The sequence below is a fragment of the Protopterus annectens genome, chromosome 11.part0 (genome assembly GCF_019279795.1).
Source record: "Protopterus annectens isolate FY-2018-M chromosome 11.part0, PAN1.0, whole genome shotgun sequence".
NCBI classification, from domain to species: domain Eukaryota; kingdom Metazoa; phylum Chordata; order Ceratodontiformes; family Protopteridae; genus Protopterus; species Protopterus annectens.
This window is the reverse complement of record NC_056745.1, coordinates 774,562,379-774,574,449: the sequence shown is the minus strand read 5'-3', so window position 1 is coordinate 774,574,449 and position 12,071 is coordinate 774,562,379. Positions and strand designations below refer to the sequence as shown.

The following is a 12,071-nucleotide window of genomic DNA, read 5'->3' as shown; positions in this document are numbered from 1 at the left end:
TGGGTACCAGTGTTGTCTTGGCCAGTTTGGAGCTATCAGGATTATCCTTGGACGTTCCTCCTTGATTTTTAGTAGTACTTTGTGTATCAAGGGAAGAGGTGGAAATGCATATGCTGTTAGGCCTTTCCAGCTGAAGGAGAGCGAATCCACTTTCCATGCTAATGGGTGGAATGTCCTTGTGCAGAATTTTTTGAGCTGGTGATTGAGAGGCGATGCGAATAGATCTATCTGAGGCATTCCCCATTTCTTTGAGATGGTTTTGAAGATGTCCGGGTGCAGCTTCCATTCGTGGGCATCCGAAGTGGTTCTGCTTAGTATGTCTGCTAGAGTATTTTCTTTTCCCGGTACAAATATTGCCTGTAACTGGATGTTGTTGCTGAGTGCCAGGGTCCACAGCTCCAAAGTCATTCTGCATAGTGGGTATGAATGAGTGCCTCCCTGTTTGTTGATGTACCACATGACTGTGGTGTTGTCTGTCCTTATCATCAACTGGCCCTCTTTGAGAAATGGTTTGAACTTTTGGATTGCCAGTTTTACTGCCAGCATTTCTTTTAGGTTGATGTGCAGGTGAAGTTGATCCTGTGTCCAGAGTCCTTGCACTCTTTTGTCCAGCATGTGGGCCCCCCATCCTAGGTCTGAAACGTCTGTTGTGATGGTCTGGCTTGCTTGACATCTGCGAAAGGGTAGGCCTGGGTTTGACTGGCATGCCTGAGCCCACCATAGGAGCTCCTGTTTTAAGCATGGAATTAGTGGGATTTCTGTTTCCAGGCTGTGTCTGTGTTGGGACCATAAATTCTTTAGGTACCACTGTAGTTTTCTCATATGTAGTCTGGCAAATGGGACGAAGATTATGCATGATGCCATGAAGCCCAAGGCCTGGAGTACTTTCCTTGCTGTTATCTTGTTCAGTTTTGTTAGTGCCAAGAAGTAAAGAGGGAGTTCTTTTGTTTTTCTGTAGTTAGGAATGCCATTTGTTTCACTGTGTCCAATTCCGCCAAGAAGGTCCTTGTTTGGGAAGGTATCAGCCTTGACTTTTGTAAATTGACTGTGTATCCCAGTGCTTGTAGCAAGTAAATGACCCTTTCTAAATCTGTTGTCAGCTTGCTTTTGTTGTCCCCTTGTAGTAAGCAGTCGTCCAGGTATGGGTAAATTTGAATTCCCTGTAGTCTGCAATGGGCGATTACTGATGCCAGGCATTTTGTGAATACTCTGGGCGCAGTAGATAAGCCAAAGGGCAATGCTGAGAATTGATAGTGCTCTGATCCTGCAAGAAATCTGAGGTATCTTCTGCAGATTGGTCGAATGGGGACGTGCAGGTATGCCTCCTTGAGATCTAGAGTTACCAGCCAACACTCCTTGCCCAGCATGGGAAGAAGTTGCTGTAAGGTCAGCATCTTGAATTTCGGGACAATGATGTATGTATTTAAGGTGGACAGGTCGAGAATTGGTCTCCAACTTTTTTCCTTTCTTGGAACTAGGAATAGTCTAGAGTAGAACCCCTTTCCTTGCTCTGCTGTTGGCACTCTTTCCACAGCTCTCATGTTTGCTAACTCCATTGTCTGGTGTAGAGCCTCTGTTTTTTGATTTGGAGGTAGATTTGGCATTCCTCTTTTGACTGGTAAAGTGTGGAAGTGGAACCGGTAGCCTTGATCTATGGTTTGTAGAATCCACTTGTCTTTTGTTATGTAGTGCCAGTTCTTTGAAAATAAGGTTAACTTTCCGCCTAAAGGAGCTGCTATTTGTTCCCTGGTAGGCGGATTTAGGGTTAAGTCACTGTGGTTGTGTTGATGTAGTGGCCGAGGTTGTGTCTGTGCCTCTGTTGTTACCTTGCCACTGTCGTCCTCTGTAGGCACCTCCTCTAGATTGGTTTCTGCCTCTGGAACGTCTGTTCCTGCCCCTTTGAGATCTTGTGGAGTCAGGAAAGGACCAATTTTTGGCAGGCCAGTTCCTGCTAAACTTTGGTGGTTGTACCTGCAAGAAATCTTTAACCGTTTGGACAGATTTTGCCTTTTCTTCCATTTTCTTCATAACCTGCTGGGCAGGTGTACCAAACAAACTTGTCTTATCCATTGGAGCATCTAGCAACTTAGCTTTAACATGATCCGGTAAAGCTTGCTCTTTTAGCCATGCATGCCTTCTTATCACTGTGCCAGTCATGGCTGATCTAAATGAAGCCTCCAGTGCATCATAGCCACATTTTAAGGAATGGTTACTAACCTGTTGTATGTTATTTACCATTTCTAATACATATTTCTTATCAAGAGATTCATCAGTGGTTAGCTTTTTAGTTAATTGATCAAGCATAAACTCTTGGTATTGTATCATGTGAAACTGACAGTTTAAAGCTCTAGCTGAGAGAGTAGCTGAAGTGTAGACCTTTTACCCCATCTGTCTAATGACCTTGCTTCCCTTTCAGAAGGAATAGGGTTTTAGCTATGGTCGCTGCTACTGCCTTGGGACCCTGGGATATAGTTTCTGGGTCTGCAAGTGGGGCCTTGTAAAGGTGGTGATGAGTATCTGGCACCCTGTAAAATCTGTCTGGTTTGGCAGGGGCTGGGGTAAAGAATCTGGGAGGAGCAAACATCATTGAAAGCATCACCCACCACAGAGAGAACAGGAGGTATAGCTAAGTGCCTGTGCTGTGGAAGGTCCAGAAAGGTCCTAAGTCTTTTCTGGAGTCTGAAAAATCCTGTTGCTGCCATTGGAACTGCTCTCGCATGGCATGTAAGGTTTCTCCAAAGGAGAATTCTTCTGGTGGGAAGCAGCTGGAATGGAATCTTCAGCATCAGAATCTTCAAAATTGGAGAAAGGAGCCTCTGGCTGATCAGTTATGTCTGATTCATCAGTAGAATCATCAGAGGACATTGGCTCAGGGCTCTGCCCTAGGTCTCTTCTCTGGGGGCTGAGAGGCCCTGTCTGGGTGAGGTTGAGATCCTCTGATTAATGAAATTAAATCTTCTGCCAAAGTAAGCATTTGAGAACTAGAAGAGGGCCTGGTAGTGGGGGTTTAACAGGCACTGTTTTAGTAGTCTTGGCTGCTTTAGCCCTGGCGAAGGCCTTAATGGACATGGCTGCTGGAGGCCTAGCTGCACCACGTGCTGGGGTAGAGACATCCAAGGGAATGGTGTCTGATAAATCAGTGGCAACCACCGTAGTGGATAAAATTTCTGAGGCCGATTCAAGAGTGGTAGCAGGGGCCTCAGTTGTAGAGATAGATTCAGCTGTACTTTGAGCAGTTTTCTCGGTTTCGGTCGAAACCGAGACACTCAGGCTTGCTTAACCGTGGTTTCGAAACCGCGGACCGCGAGTGTCGGTCTTTATCTTTGCGTTTTTTGGCAGATTGGGAAGTCGGAGGATCCGACGGCATGATGTACGCAAAATCAGAACCGAAAAACTGTTCTGCAAACTCCGACCGACGCCTAAGCGTTCGTCGGTTGAAGGAAGCACAGGCCGAACAGGCTGCTACGTCGTGGGCTGGGCCTAAACAAGGCAGGCAATGAGAGTGGAAATCTTTATGAGGTATTTGTTTCCCACAGGTTAAACAATTATTAACTTTTTCTGACATCGGCTGAGGCAAGAAAGGTTCCCCAACGGGGTACTTAGCTTTAGAAGTCTTCGAAGTAGTATTCGGTAGAAGTAATCTCTGGATCCGACCGACCGGCACTTGCGAACAGCTTCTGCTTCGGGCGCCACGCGGCAAGAAAGACTGAGGAAAATGGCGTCGGCTGATGCCTTTATACCCGAAGACCAACAGAGATGACGTCGGGTGAAGTGCGACATCAGCCGAAGCCGGACCCGGACTTTGGAATCCGGCCGACTGAAGGGCTGCCTGACGACAGGACAACCCAGTTGTTATGACTGCAGATGCATCCATGAAGGACATTTGGATTATCAGCTGTATGATGAAGCTTCTGTTTCTTTTTCTTAGGAACTTCACTACTAGTTAAAATATTGGGGGGCAGAGTATTATGTCTGGCAAGGTAACCCTTACTCCAGACTACTCCTGCACCTAAAGAGTTTGGTTGTCTCATATTTGTATCAGGAAATGGAACAGCCCCAGAGATTGTGTCTAACCTCCATACCACAGTGGTTGGCAAAGCTACACTGAAGGGAGACAGGGCAAAAGGTAAGTGGTCTGTGGGCCAAGCAGCGACACCAGCAGAATCACTAACAGTGGTGTGAGGCATATTTTTATTTTGTTTTCTCTTCTTAGGTGCAACCAGATTTGATGGAGGGAGGGCGAAACCAGTTAGGATCCATCAAGTCGGGGAGAGAGAACACCAGCCAGAATAATAAACTGACTGTATTGGATAATGTGTCACAATAACCACTTAAAGTTTCTAGTAATAAGTATGTCTCCACACAACTAAACTTTGCCAAACTGTGCTATTATCACAAAAAAAAACTGTTTGAAATGTGTTCAGAATCCTTTTACAAATGACAGAAATTAAAGAATTTCTAGTACACAAAGTCCAAACACCACAGCAACCAATGAGCCAAACCAGTGTTAAACTTAGCTCCACACACTTTAACCGCATTAAACTGTTACAAAACAATGTTTAATATTACAGCAATTTAAACTCTATTTTCTTGTCAGATGAGTAAAATCTCCATAGTACATTTAAATAACTTAGTTTGTGGTAAAATTGTGACCCAATGTTAAAAGCACCCACAGCAGTACATATAGTAATTAAAGCATAAATGCTGAAAATCCAAGTTCTGCAACATTTTCCTGTAAAAAAGATGAAAAGAAAACACAGTACTAACACTAAAAGTAGGCTCAAGTGTCTTAATAGAACACATATATACTGCACTTCTGACAGTAATACAATAGAGAGTTGATTATCCAAACTAAGTGGGACCTAGGGTAGTTTGTATAATCTAACTGTTCAGATAATCAAACATACAATTGAACCTTCTAAAAATGTGTGTGTGTGTGTGTGTGTGTGTGTGTGTGTGTGTGTGTGTGTGTATGTAGACAGACAGATAGCTACCTATGCAAACAGAGGTTTGTTTTCCTATTGTGATCTGTGACATTTTTGCCATGTATATGTATCTATCGCAGTCAGTATTTCATAATCCAAATTAATCAGCACCCCCCCCAATATCTAAATCACACTGATGTAACATGTCCTTTTTTCTACCAATGATGGAAACACCAAATAAAACACGCTGACCCTCCCACCCACTCACTAACCTCAACCTCAAACTCCACACAAGTAATTATATACTGTAAAAGCCATATTAAAAATCAGAAAACTACTAGATACTGAAAACTAAAACTTTATATGGTAAGGGCTTTCATTCCGTACACAGAACAAAATGAAAATGCTTATCATATTAAAGTTTTACTTTTCAGTACCTAGTCATTTTCTGATTTTAATACGGAGTTTATTGTGGCGGCTTTTGAGTTTGTGCAGCTTTGGATTTGTTTAATTATGTAAAAGCATTACTTGAAAGCCTCAACAATTCCCATATTCTTTCCATAGCTGAAGCCAGATTTAAGGAGTGCAAACTGTTTTCCCCTTGACTAACAAGCCAATCAACATTCAATTCATAAAATCCAGACAAGTCTAAAAAAAAGATGGAGGAGCTATGCTCCTTATCAAAAGGTCATTAAATGGATAAGCAGTACCTCATTTTACATCATTTAAAATATCTGATCCTAAGATGGTCATAGCCAAATCCCTTCCGTGATGCAGAAGCAACAATGAATGGTTAAAATCCCCTTCCATGATACAGAAGCAGAAACGAATGGTTAAATTCCCTTCCATGAAGCAAAAGCAGGAAAGAACTTAAAATTCCGCGCAGCAGGAAAGATGCATATACAGACACAATGGCTGTATTGAGATAATTAATGTTTCGTATAACTGACGTTTGGCTAATAGATGCTCTACTGTACTGAAAGTTTCCTCAGAAATAGTAAAACAAACATTTAACAAAGACAGAAGCCAAATAAGCACTGCTACAACCTGAAAAACATTGATAGAAATAATATATATATATATATATATATATATATATATATATATTTTTTTTTTTTTTTTTTTAAAATAAGCACAAAACTACAATGAGAATAACTAATATAATACAATGAGAGGAAGGGGGGTCCTCAAATAGGCCTGACTTAAGCAGTAATCTGGAAGAAAACAACACTGGATCCTGTGAAGAGCCACAGACCTTTCTTTTTTTTTTGTATGGCAGAAAAAGAGAGAGCAGTCACTTCATGTTACAGATGAAAGTTTCCCTCTGAAGATATGCTCAACAAATTGGCTGTCAGCGGAAGAGAGAGGGATGAGAGAGTGAGATTTTTAAAATTGTCCATTACTGGGTTAAGTTGGCAGATACCCCAAAATACCACGGAGGCAATGGGAATAATGAACATCATCATTGCAACTAAATGCCTGTCACTGTGACTGTACCTCTGTGAAATGGGTCAGCATGGTGTGGTACACAAGCCTGTCATAATGTAAGACCACTGTAGCTACAGTTCAGCATGTGCACACTACTTATAAAACTTTGCAGAATGAACTAAAAGATTGCTTAGGAGGTGTGGCAGTGGTGGGGTGATTCTTAAGATTGGAAGTGTCTGGGGGACCCAAATTTTATATTTGCTTGAGGTCCCCAAAATGCTAACTCCGGCCCTGGAAACCTAAAAGGTGAAACACATAGATGATGCCTCTATGTTGTGATGTGGCTGAGGAAGCAACTCCTTTCCTGCCCTATCCTCCTCTCAGATCACCCTGTCTGTCAGCTGAGATGGAATGGAATATGGTAATAGGGAATACTGACTGCTTGCTGAAACAACATAGACGTCAGACATAGAATATTATGTCAAGGCTACACTACAACTTTCCAGAAGATGAAAGGGGTATTGGCCCACTTGGGACTGCAGCAGCAGAATAAGAGCAACTCCAAGGTTACAATGATAACAACATCAAATGTCGGCTGCTGGGAAAAGTCAACCAAATAAGTTGGTGCTGATGCACTATAAGTCTGACCTGGGCCTAGGTACAAAAAATGGGTCCCTATCAGACGATTGAAATGCCATTTCCACGAATACCAAATGATCGATACGTATTGTGTGAACTACGTAAACACAGAACGTCCAAAACAGCGAAAACTGAAATGTCTAAGTGTTTTGGTTGGCCCGTCTGCGGTATAGCTCCGTAAGGTAAGTGTGCAATAGTTATGGACCTTAGGGTAGGGTGCAGGTTAAGGTAAATGTATGGATAGGTAATGTATGTAAGACTTACTGTAGTGTTAGAAGTAGGGTTTTGTTAAATGTATTTATGTGTATTATTTATTTTGTTAGGGTATATCTCCATAGGGGAAGTGTGCGGTAGTTAGGGGGTTAATGACAGTGCATAGATAGTTGTGTATATGGGGTTTAGTGTAGTGTTAGAAGTAGGGTTTTGTTGAATTTAATTATGTGTATTATTTATTTTGTTTGGGTATATCTCCTTAGGGGAAGTGTGCGGTAGTTACAGACCTTAGGGTTAGGGAGGGGTTAAGGATAGTGCATAGATAGTTGTGCATGTGAGGTTTAGTGTAGGGTTAGAAGTTGGGTTTTGGTGCTTTACTTTAAGGTTAGGAGTAGGGTTTGGTTAGTGTGTGTATGTGGTTTATTTATTTTGGTTGTGTAGGTAGTATGTAGTGGGTGGTGGGGTTGGCCGACTATGATTGTTCGATGTTTTAAATTTCGCGGTTTATTGCATTTGGTCTTGTTCGCGGTTCAATTAATACGTGTTGATGTTTTGGTATTCGCTGAAATGGATTTTCGCGGAACTGATATAGACCCACAAAAACACCCTTATGCCTTATAAGCATCCTTAAGAGGTGTCATCCCATTAATGGATGGTGTAAATGAAGGCCTCTAAAGCTTTATTAACGTCAGAAAAGACAATTCCATATCTGGCCAGCTCCAATCCTAGCAGCCAACCACATAAGAAGCCCTGTGCCATTGACACAGACAGCTGACCAACTCTATGGTGCATGTAAGCAATGTAAGCAAGTGAATGCTATACATGAGGAACTGGGCCAAGCAATGTCAGTGTGCAATCAAGAATATGCACAAACAAAGGGGGCAGAGGCATTCAATAATTATAACAATAAAAAAGACAAATAGCAGCAGATAAAAAATATTTACTAATACCTAACACCTCAATCACAATTGACTTTCAATTATTTGCTATTATTTATTTATTTATCGATATTTGATTTCCAGGAAAGTATGACTAGGTAGCAGCCCATTTTAAGCGGAGGCCTAGGGAGAAAAGCTCCAAAGTATTACAAAACATTTTAAGAACAACAATTTTACAATCTTTGAAAATAATACAAAAAGTTACTACAGTTTAAATAATTATTCCAAATTGGACATAATATGAAAACATTAGTTAGGAATAGATACAAGCTATATGACAATGATTTAATGTTTAGAGAAATTTTAACCAGTTTACAGAAAAAATAAAGGCCAGTTAGTATAATACAAACAGGAATTGCATTATGAAGTGAGAGAAAAGCAGGTTTATGGTATATTTAAAGAGAAAGCCAGAGGACAGAAATTGATAGAAGTAAGGAAGTGAGTGAAAAATGGAGTAAGGAGGTGTAAGGTATGAACAGGTATTTAATCACATTTAGGGATACGGTTTATGCTGGTGTTGAGCAAGAACAGAGACAGCTTATGGCTAGGCAGTCTTTCAGAATGGTTTTGAAGGATAGGAGGGAGGGTACTGACCTGATGGATACACCTAAGGAGTTCCAGGTCTTAGCAATAAGGTACTAGTGCAGATAATGCCCAGCAGGTTTGAAAGGTTTGTGGCCAGACAGGAGTTTTGGTCACTGCATCTTAATGATTGACTGGGAACACAGTAGTGTACAATGCTACTTCGTGCTGGACAAGCAGATGGATTCTGATTAATTTTATAGCTGATAAAAGCTGTGTACATATTAGTTGATGGGGTATTTCTAATCAATTTAGGCTTTGTATTGCTATACAGTGGTGGATTCTGAAAGGGGTACTTGTTATAAATTTAGCAACTTCGTTATAGCATTGTTCAAGTTTTGATTTATGTGATGCCAGAAGGTTAGTAAGGATGGGAGCACCATAAAGAACTATGTGGAGGAGATATGTAGTGGCAACTGTAGCTTTAGCTGCGTTGGTAAGAAACCCTTTGCATATATAAAGCATCCCTAGTTTTTGATGAGTTTTTCTTATACAATTTGGTCAAGACGTTTAACATTTATGAAAATACCGTTTGTTACTGTACAACTACTGGAGACATTTCACATAATCAGGTTGGGTAAACTTAAGACAAAGATGATCAGCCATGGCAACTGTGGCACAAATAACCTAGGAACCCCCCTCAAACTTCCCTAGGGCAAGAGTCATAGGTGCATCTGTCCTGGACTTCTAGTCCCTCATAGAGACAGATGACTGGAGTGGAATCAAATATCTGCTAGTTAGGAACAGCCCCCTTCCAAGAGGCCAAACAAGCAATAAATACCTGCCTCTAGAAGGTATAAAGGCACCATCCATTCTTCTAAGCAACACCTTGAATGAAATTTTGATGTACTACTGGATCCATGGAGTAGAAGGATAAAGGGCTGAATATAACCCAGATGTCCGGAATTCGAATAGTAGTTTAGGTGATAGAAAAGTTTGATGAAGGAGGGTGGGAACTCAGCAGTTGATGTCAGTTCACCCACCCTAGGGACAGGGATCTGTATTCTTGTTAGTTGCCTTAAACTTGTAAGGGGATGCTTGCATGTGACAAAGATTAACCATGAACTGGGGATGTCAGTTTGGCACTCTCAACATGGTGATGGTAGTTCTCACTGCATATATGTGGGATCACGCTTGTGCAGATGAGTGTAAAAGGCTCCCATGGGAAAGCGTGTACCCATGTCAGTCACCAGAATGAACAATAATAAGGAAACTCCATGGCCATTTAAAATAAATAAGAGCTGCAGGGTTTGCCCTGGCAGGCCAGTAGAAGCAGGGACTGAGACAGGAACAGGAAAGCTGTTGACAGCATAGCTCCCTTATGGGTTCCATGAGCTTTCAGTCTGGATGGTCTGCTTAGTGGGATAGGGACACAGAAGGCAGATGGTCCCCCAATGACCACGGCTCCAAACAACCTTCGTGCCTGCCTGGATGACAGCTTCCTCTAGAAGGCTCTTGCCCAACTCCGTGGCCACAATGCCAGCATCAATCATCAAATTCACTAAGACTAATTGGAAGAGGGATGATGGTTACCAGGGGCAGGTGAAAAGCAGCTAAATGACAAACCTCTGACCCAACAACAGATGACGTGAGAGAGAGAATATCCTACCAGTTCCATGCTATTCTTCTGAAATTCAGAAATACAGCCAGGGAATATTCAAAGGCATGTCAGTTCAGGAACTTATAATCAACTAGAATAATGATCATGACTGAAATGTGTGAGCAACAAAAAGAAAAAACTGCAAGTACAGTCAACAGGTATGTTTACGTAACTGATAAATTATGTCAGACTTACTGCACATAATGCCACTGGAGCCCATCTGTCAATAAACATGGGAACCTTCAGAAAAAGATTTTACATGGTAATTGATGATAAGGGTAAACCCAACCATAGGACTCATCAAGATGGGCCCTCAAACTGGTGCAGTTATCCATGCATTCTATGAAGGCAGAAATGAACATGTGAAATAAAATTAGACCAAAGATTCCTTTGAGACACTAGTTAATACCTCCTTCTCCCCTGAAAGCCCAAACTTCATTTATCATTTTCTGTTTCTGCCTTTTAACCACTGCTGGCATTTGGTTTGTTAAGTGAATCCTACCTAGCTGAACTGCATTTCTGAAATTCCATTTAAAAGATATCTGGTATGCTGAAGACGTACTTCTGGATGCAGGGACACAGTTAAGAGTATTTGCATGGCAACCACATTTTCAAATGCACATATTCTTTCACATTCCCATAAATGACCACACTGTACGCAAATGAGACAGAAGCTCACTTCATGAATAACAGAAAGCCTCCTGTTACGTGTTGTGCAGTCACTTCAAGTGAGAAATGCAGACAAAAGTTACCAATTAATACAAAAACAAAACACTATCTGAAATACTCCTACCATGAAGGAAAAAATGGTATATACAAAAGAATACAATGCTGAAGATAGACAGATGTATGAGGAGATTGTCAAAGATAATCAAAAAAGTTAAGATTTAAAAATGTCAGTGATATTGGTTACACTATCAACTTGTCCTGAAGTATAGAATCAAGGAAGAAAAGTAATTGACTATGAACACTGACAAGTCAGTTAGTGGTGTACAAGAGCTGCCTACAGTCCTTGGTGGGGAAGGCTTGGAGTTTCCACATTTGTGACATCTTGCACAAGTTTCTCTAATGGCTACTATTTTTCCTGTTTACAGAGTAAACCATCAAGGACTGTCCTGTAACAGTTAATATTTCACCCTTCCTACTGACTTTCAGTGCAGACCTATACTGAATGACACAGTGAAACCAATGTTCTGCAGGTCCACTGAAGGCTCCTCTGCAGTCATTTCAATCCTACAGCCAAAAATTCTATCAGTATACTTTGGCAGTGCTCCCACTTTAACAGTACACACTTCTGGAGTCAATTACTCTGCAGTGAGAGCATCAGGCCTTCAGAGAATCATATGCACACTCGACAGATTCATAACTTCTGCTTTCATCTTGCCTCTTCTCCATTCAGTCACGAGATCAGCTATAAGGGCTGTGTTCCAAATGTTTAACTTTCTAACATTCTCCTTTTTATCGAGTACTTAGATAATTTATTCCTGCCACCTCCCTGAGCTGTCTTTATGTACTAATGAAAATAAATTCAGTACCAGTAATAATCCAGTATTCTAGTAATATTTATTAACACAAGTTAAGAAAGTCAAACAGATATTAACACAAATTAAAATTGTCAAACAGTAGCACCCTTCAGTTAACTTTAATAATTACTTAATGTACTACACCACAACACAGGGAAAAAGTTTTACACAAATAAGAAGTAACTCAGACACAAACTACTGCCAGGTGCTTGAGGCTTAGTTA

At 41.1% G+C, this 12,071-nt stretch overlaps 1 protein-coding gene across 5 annotated transcripts in view; it reads right to left on the bottom strand.

Annotated features, from left to right (window-relative positions):
* The window catches only part of KIAA1549 (KIAA1549 ortholog), a 2,575,340-nt gene that overhangs the window by 1,376,450 nt on the left and 1,186,819 nt on the right, over positions 1 to 12,071 (bottom strand). The window lies entirely within an intron of this gene.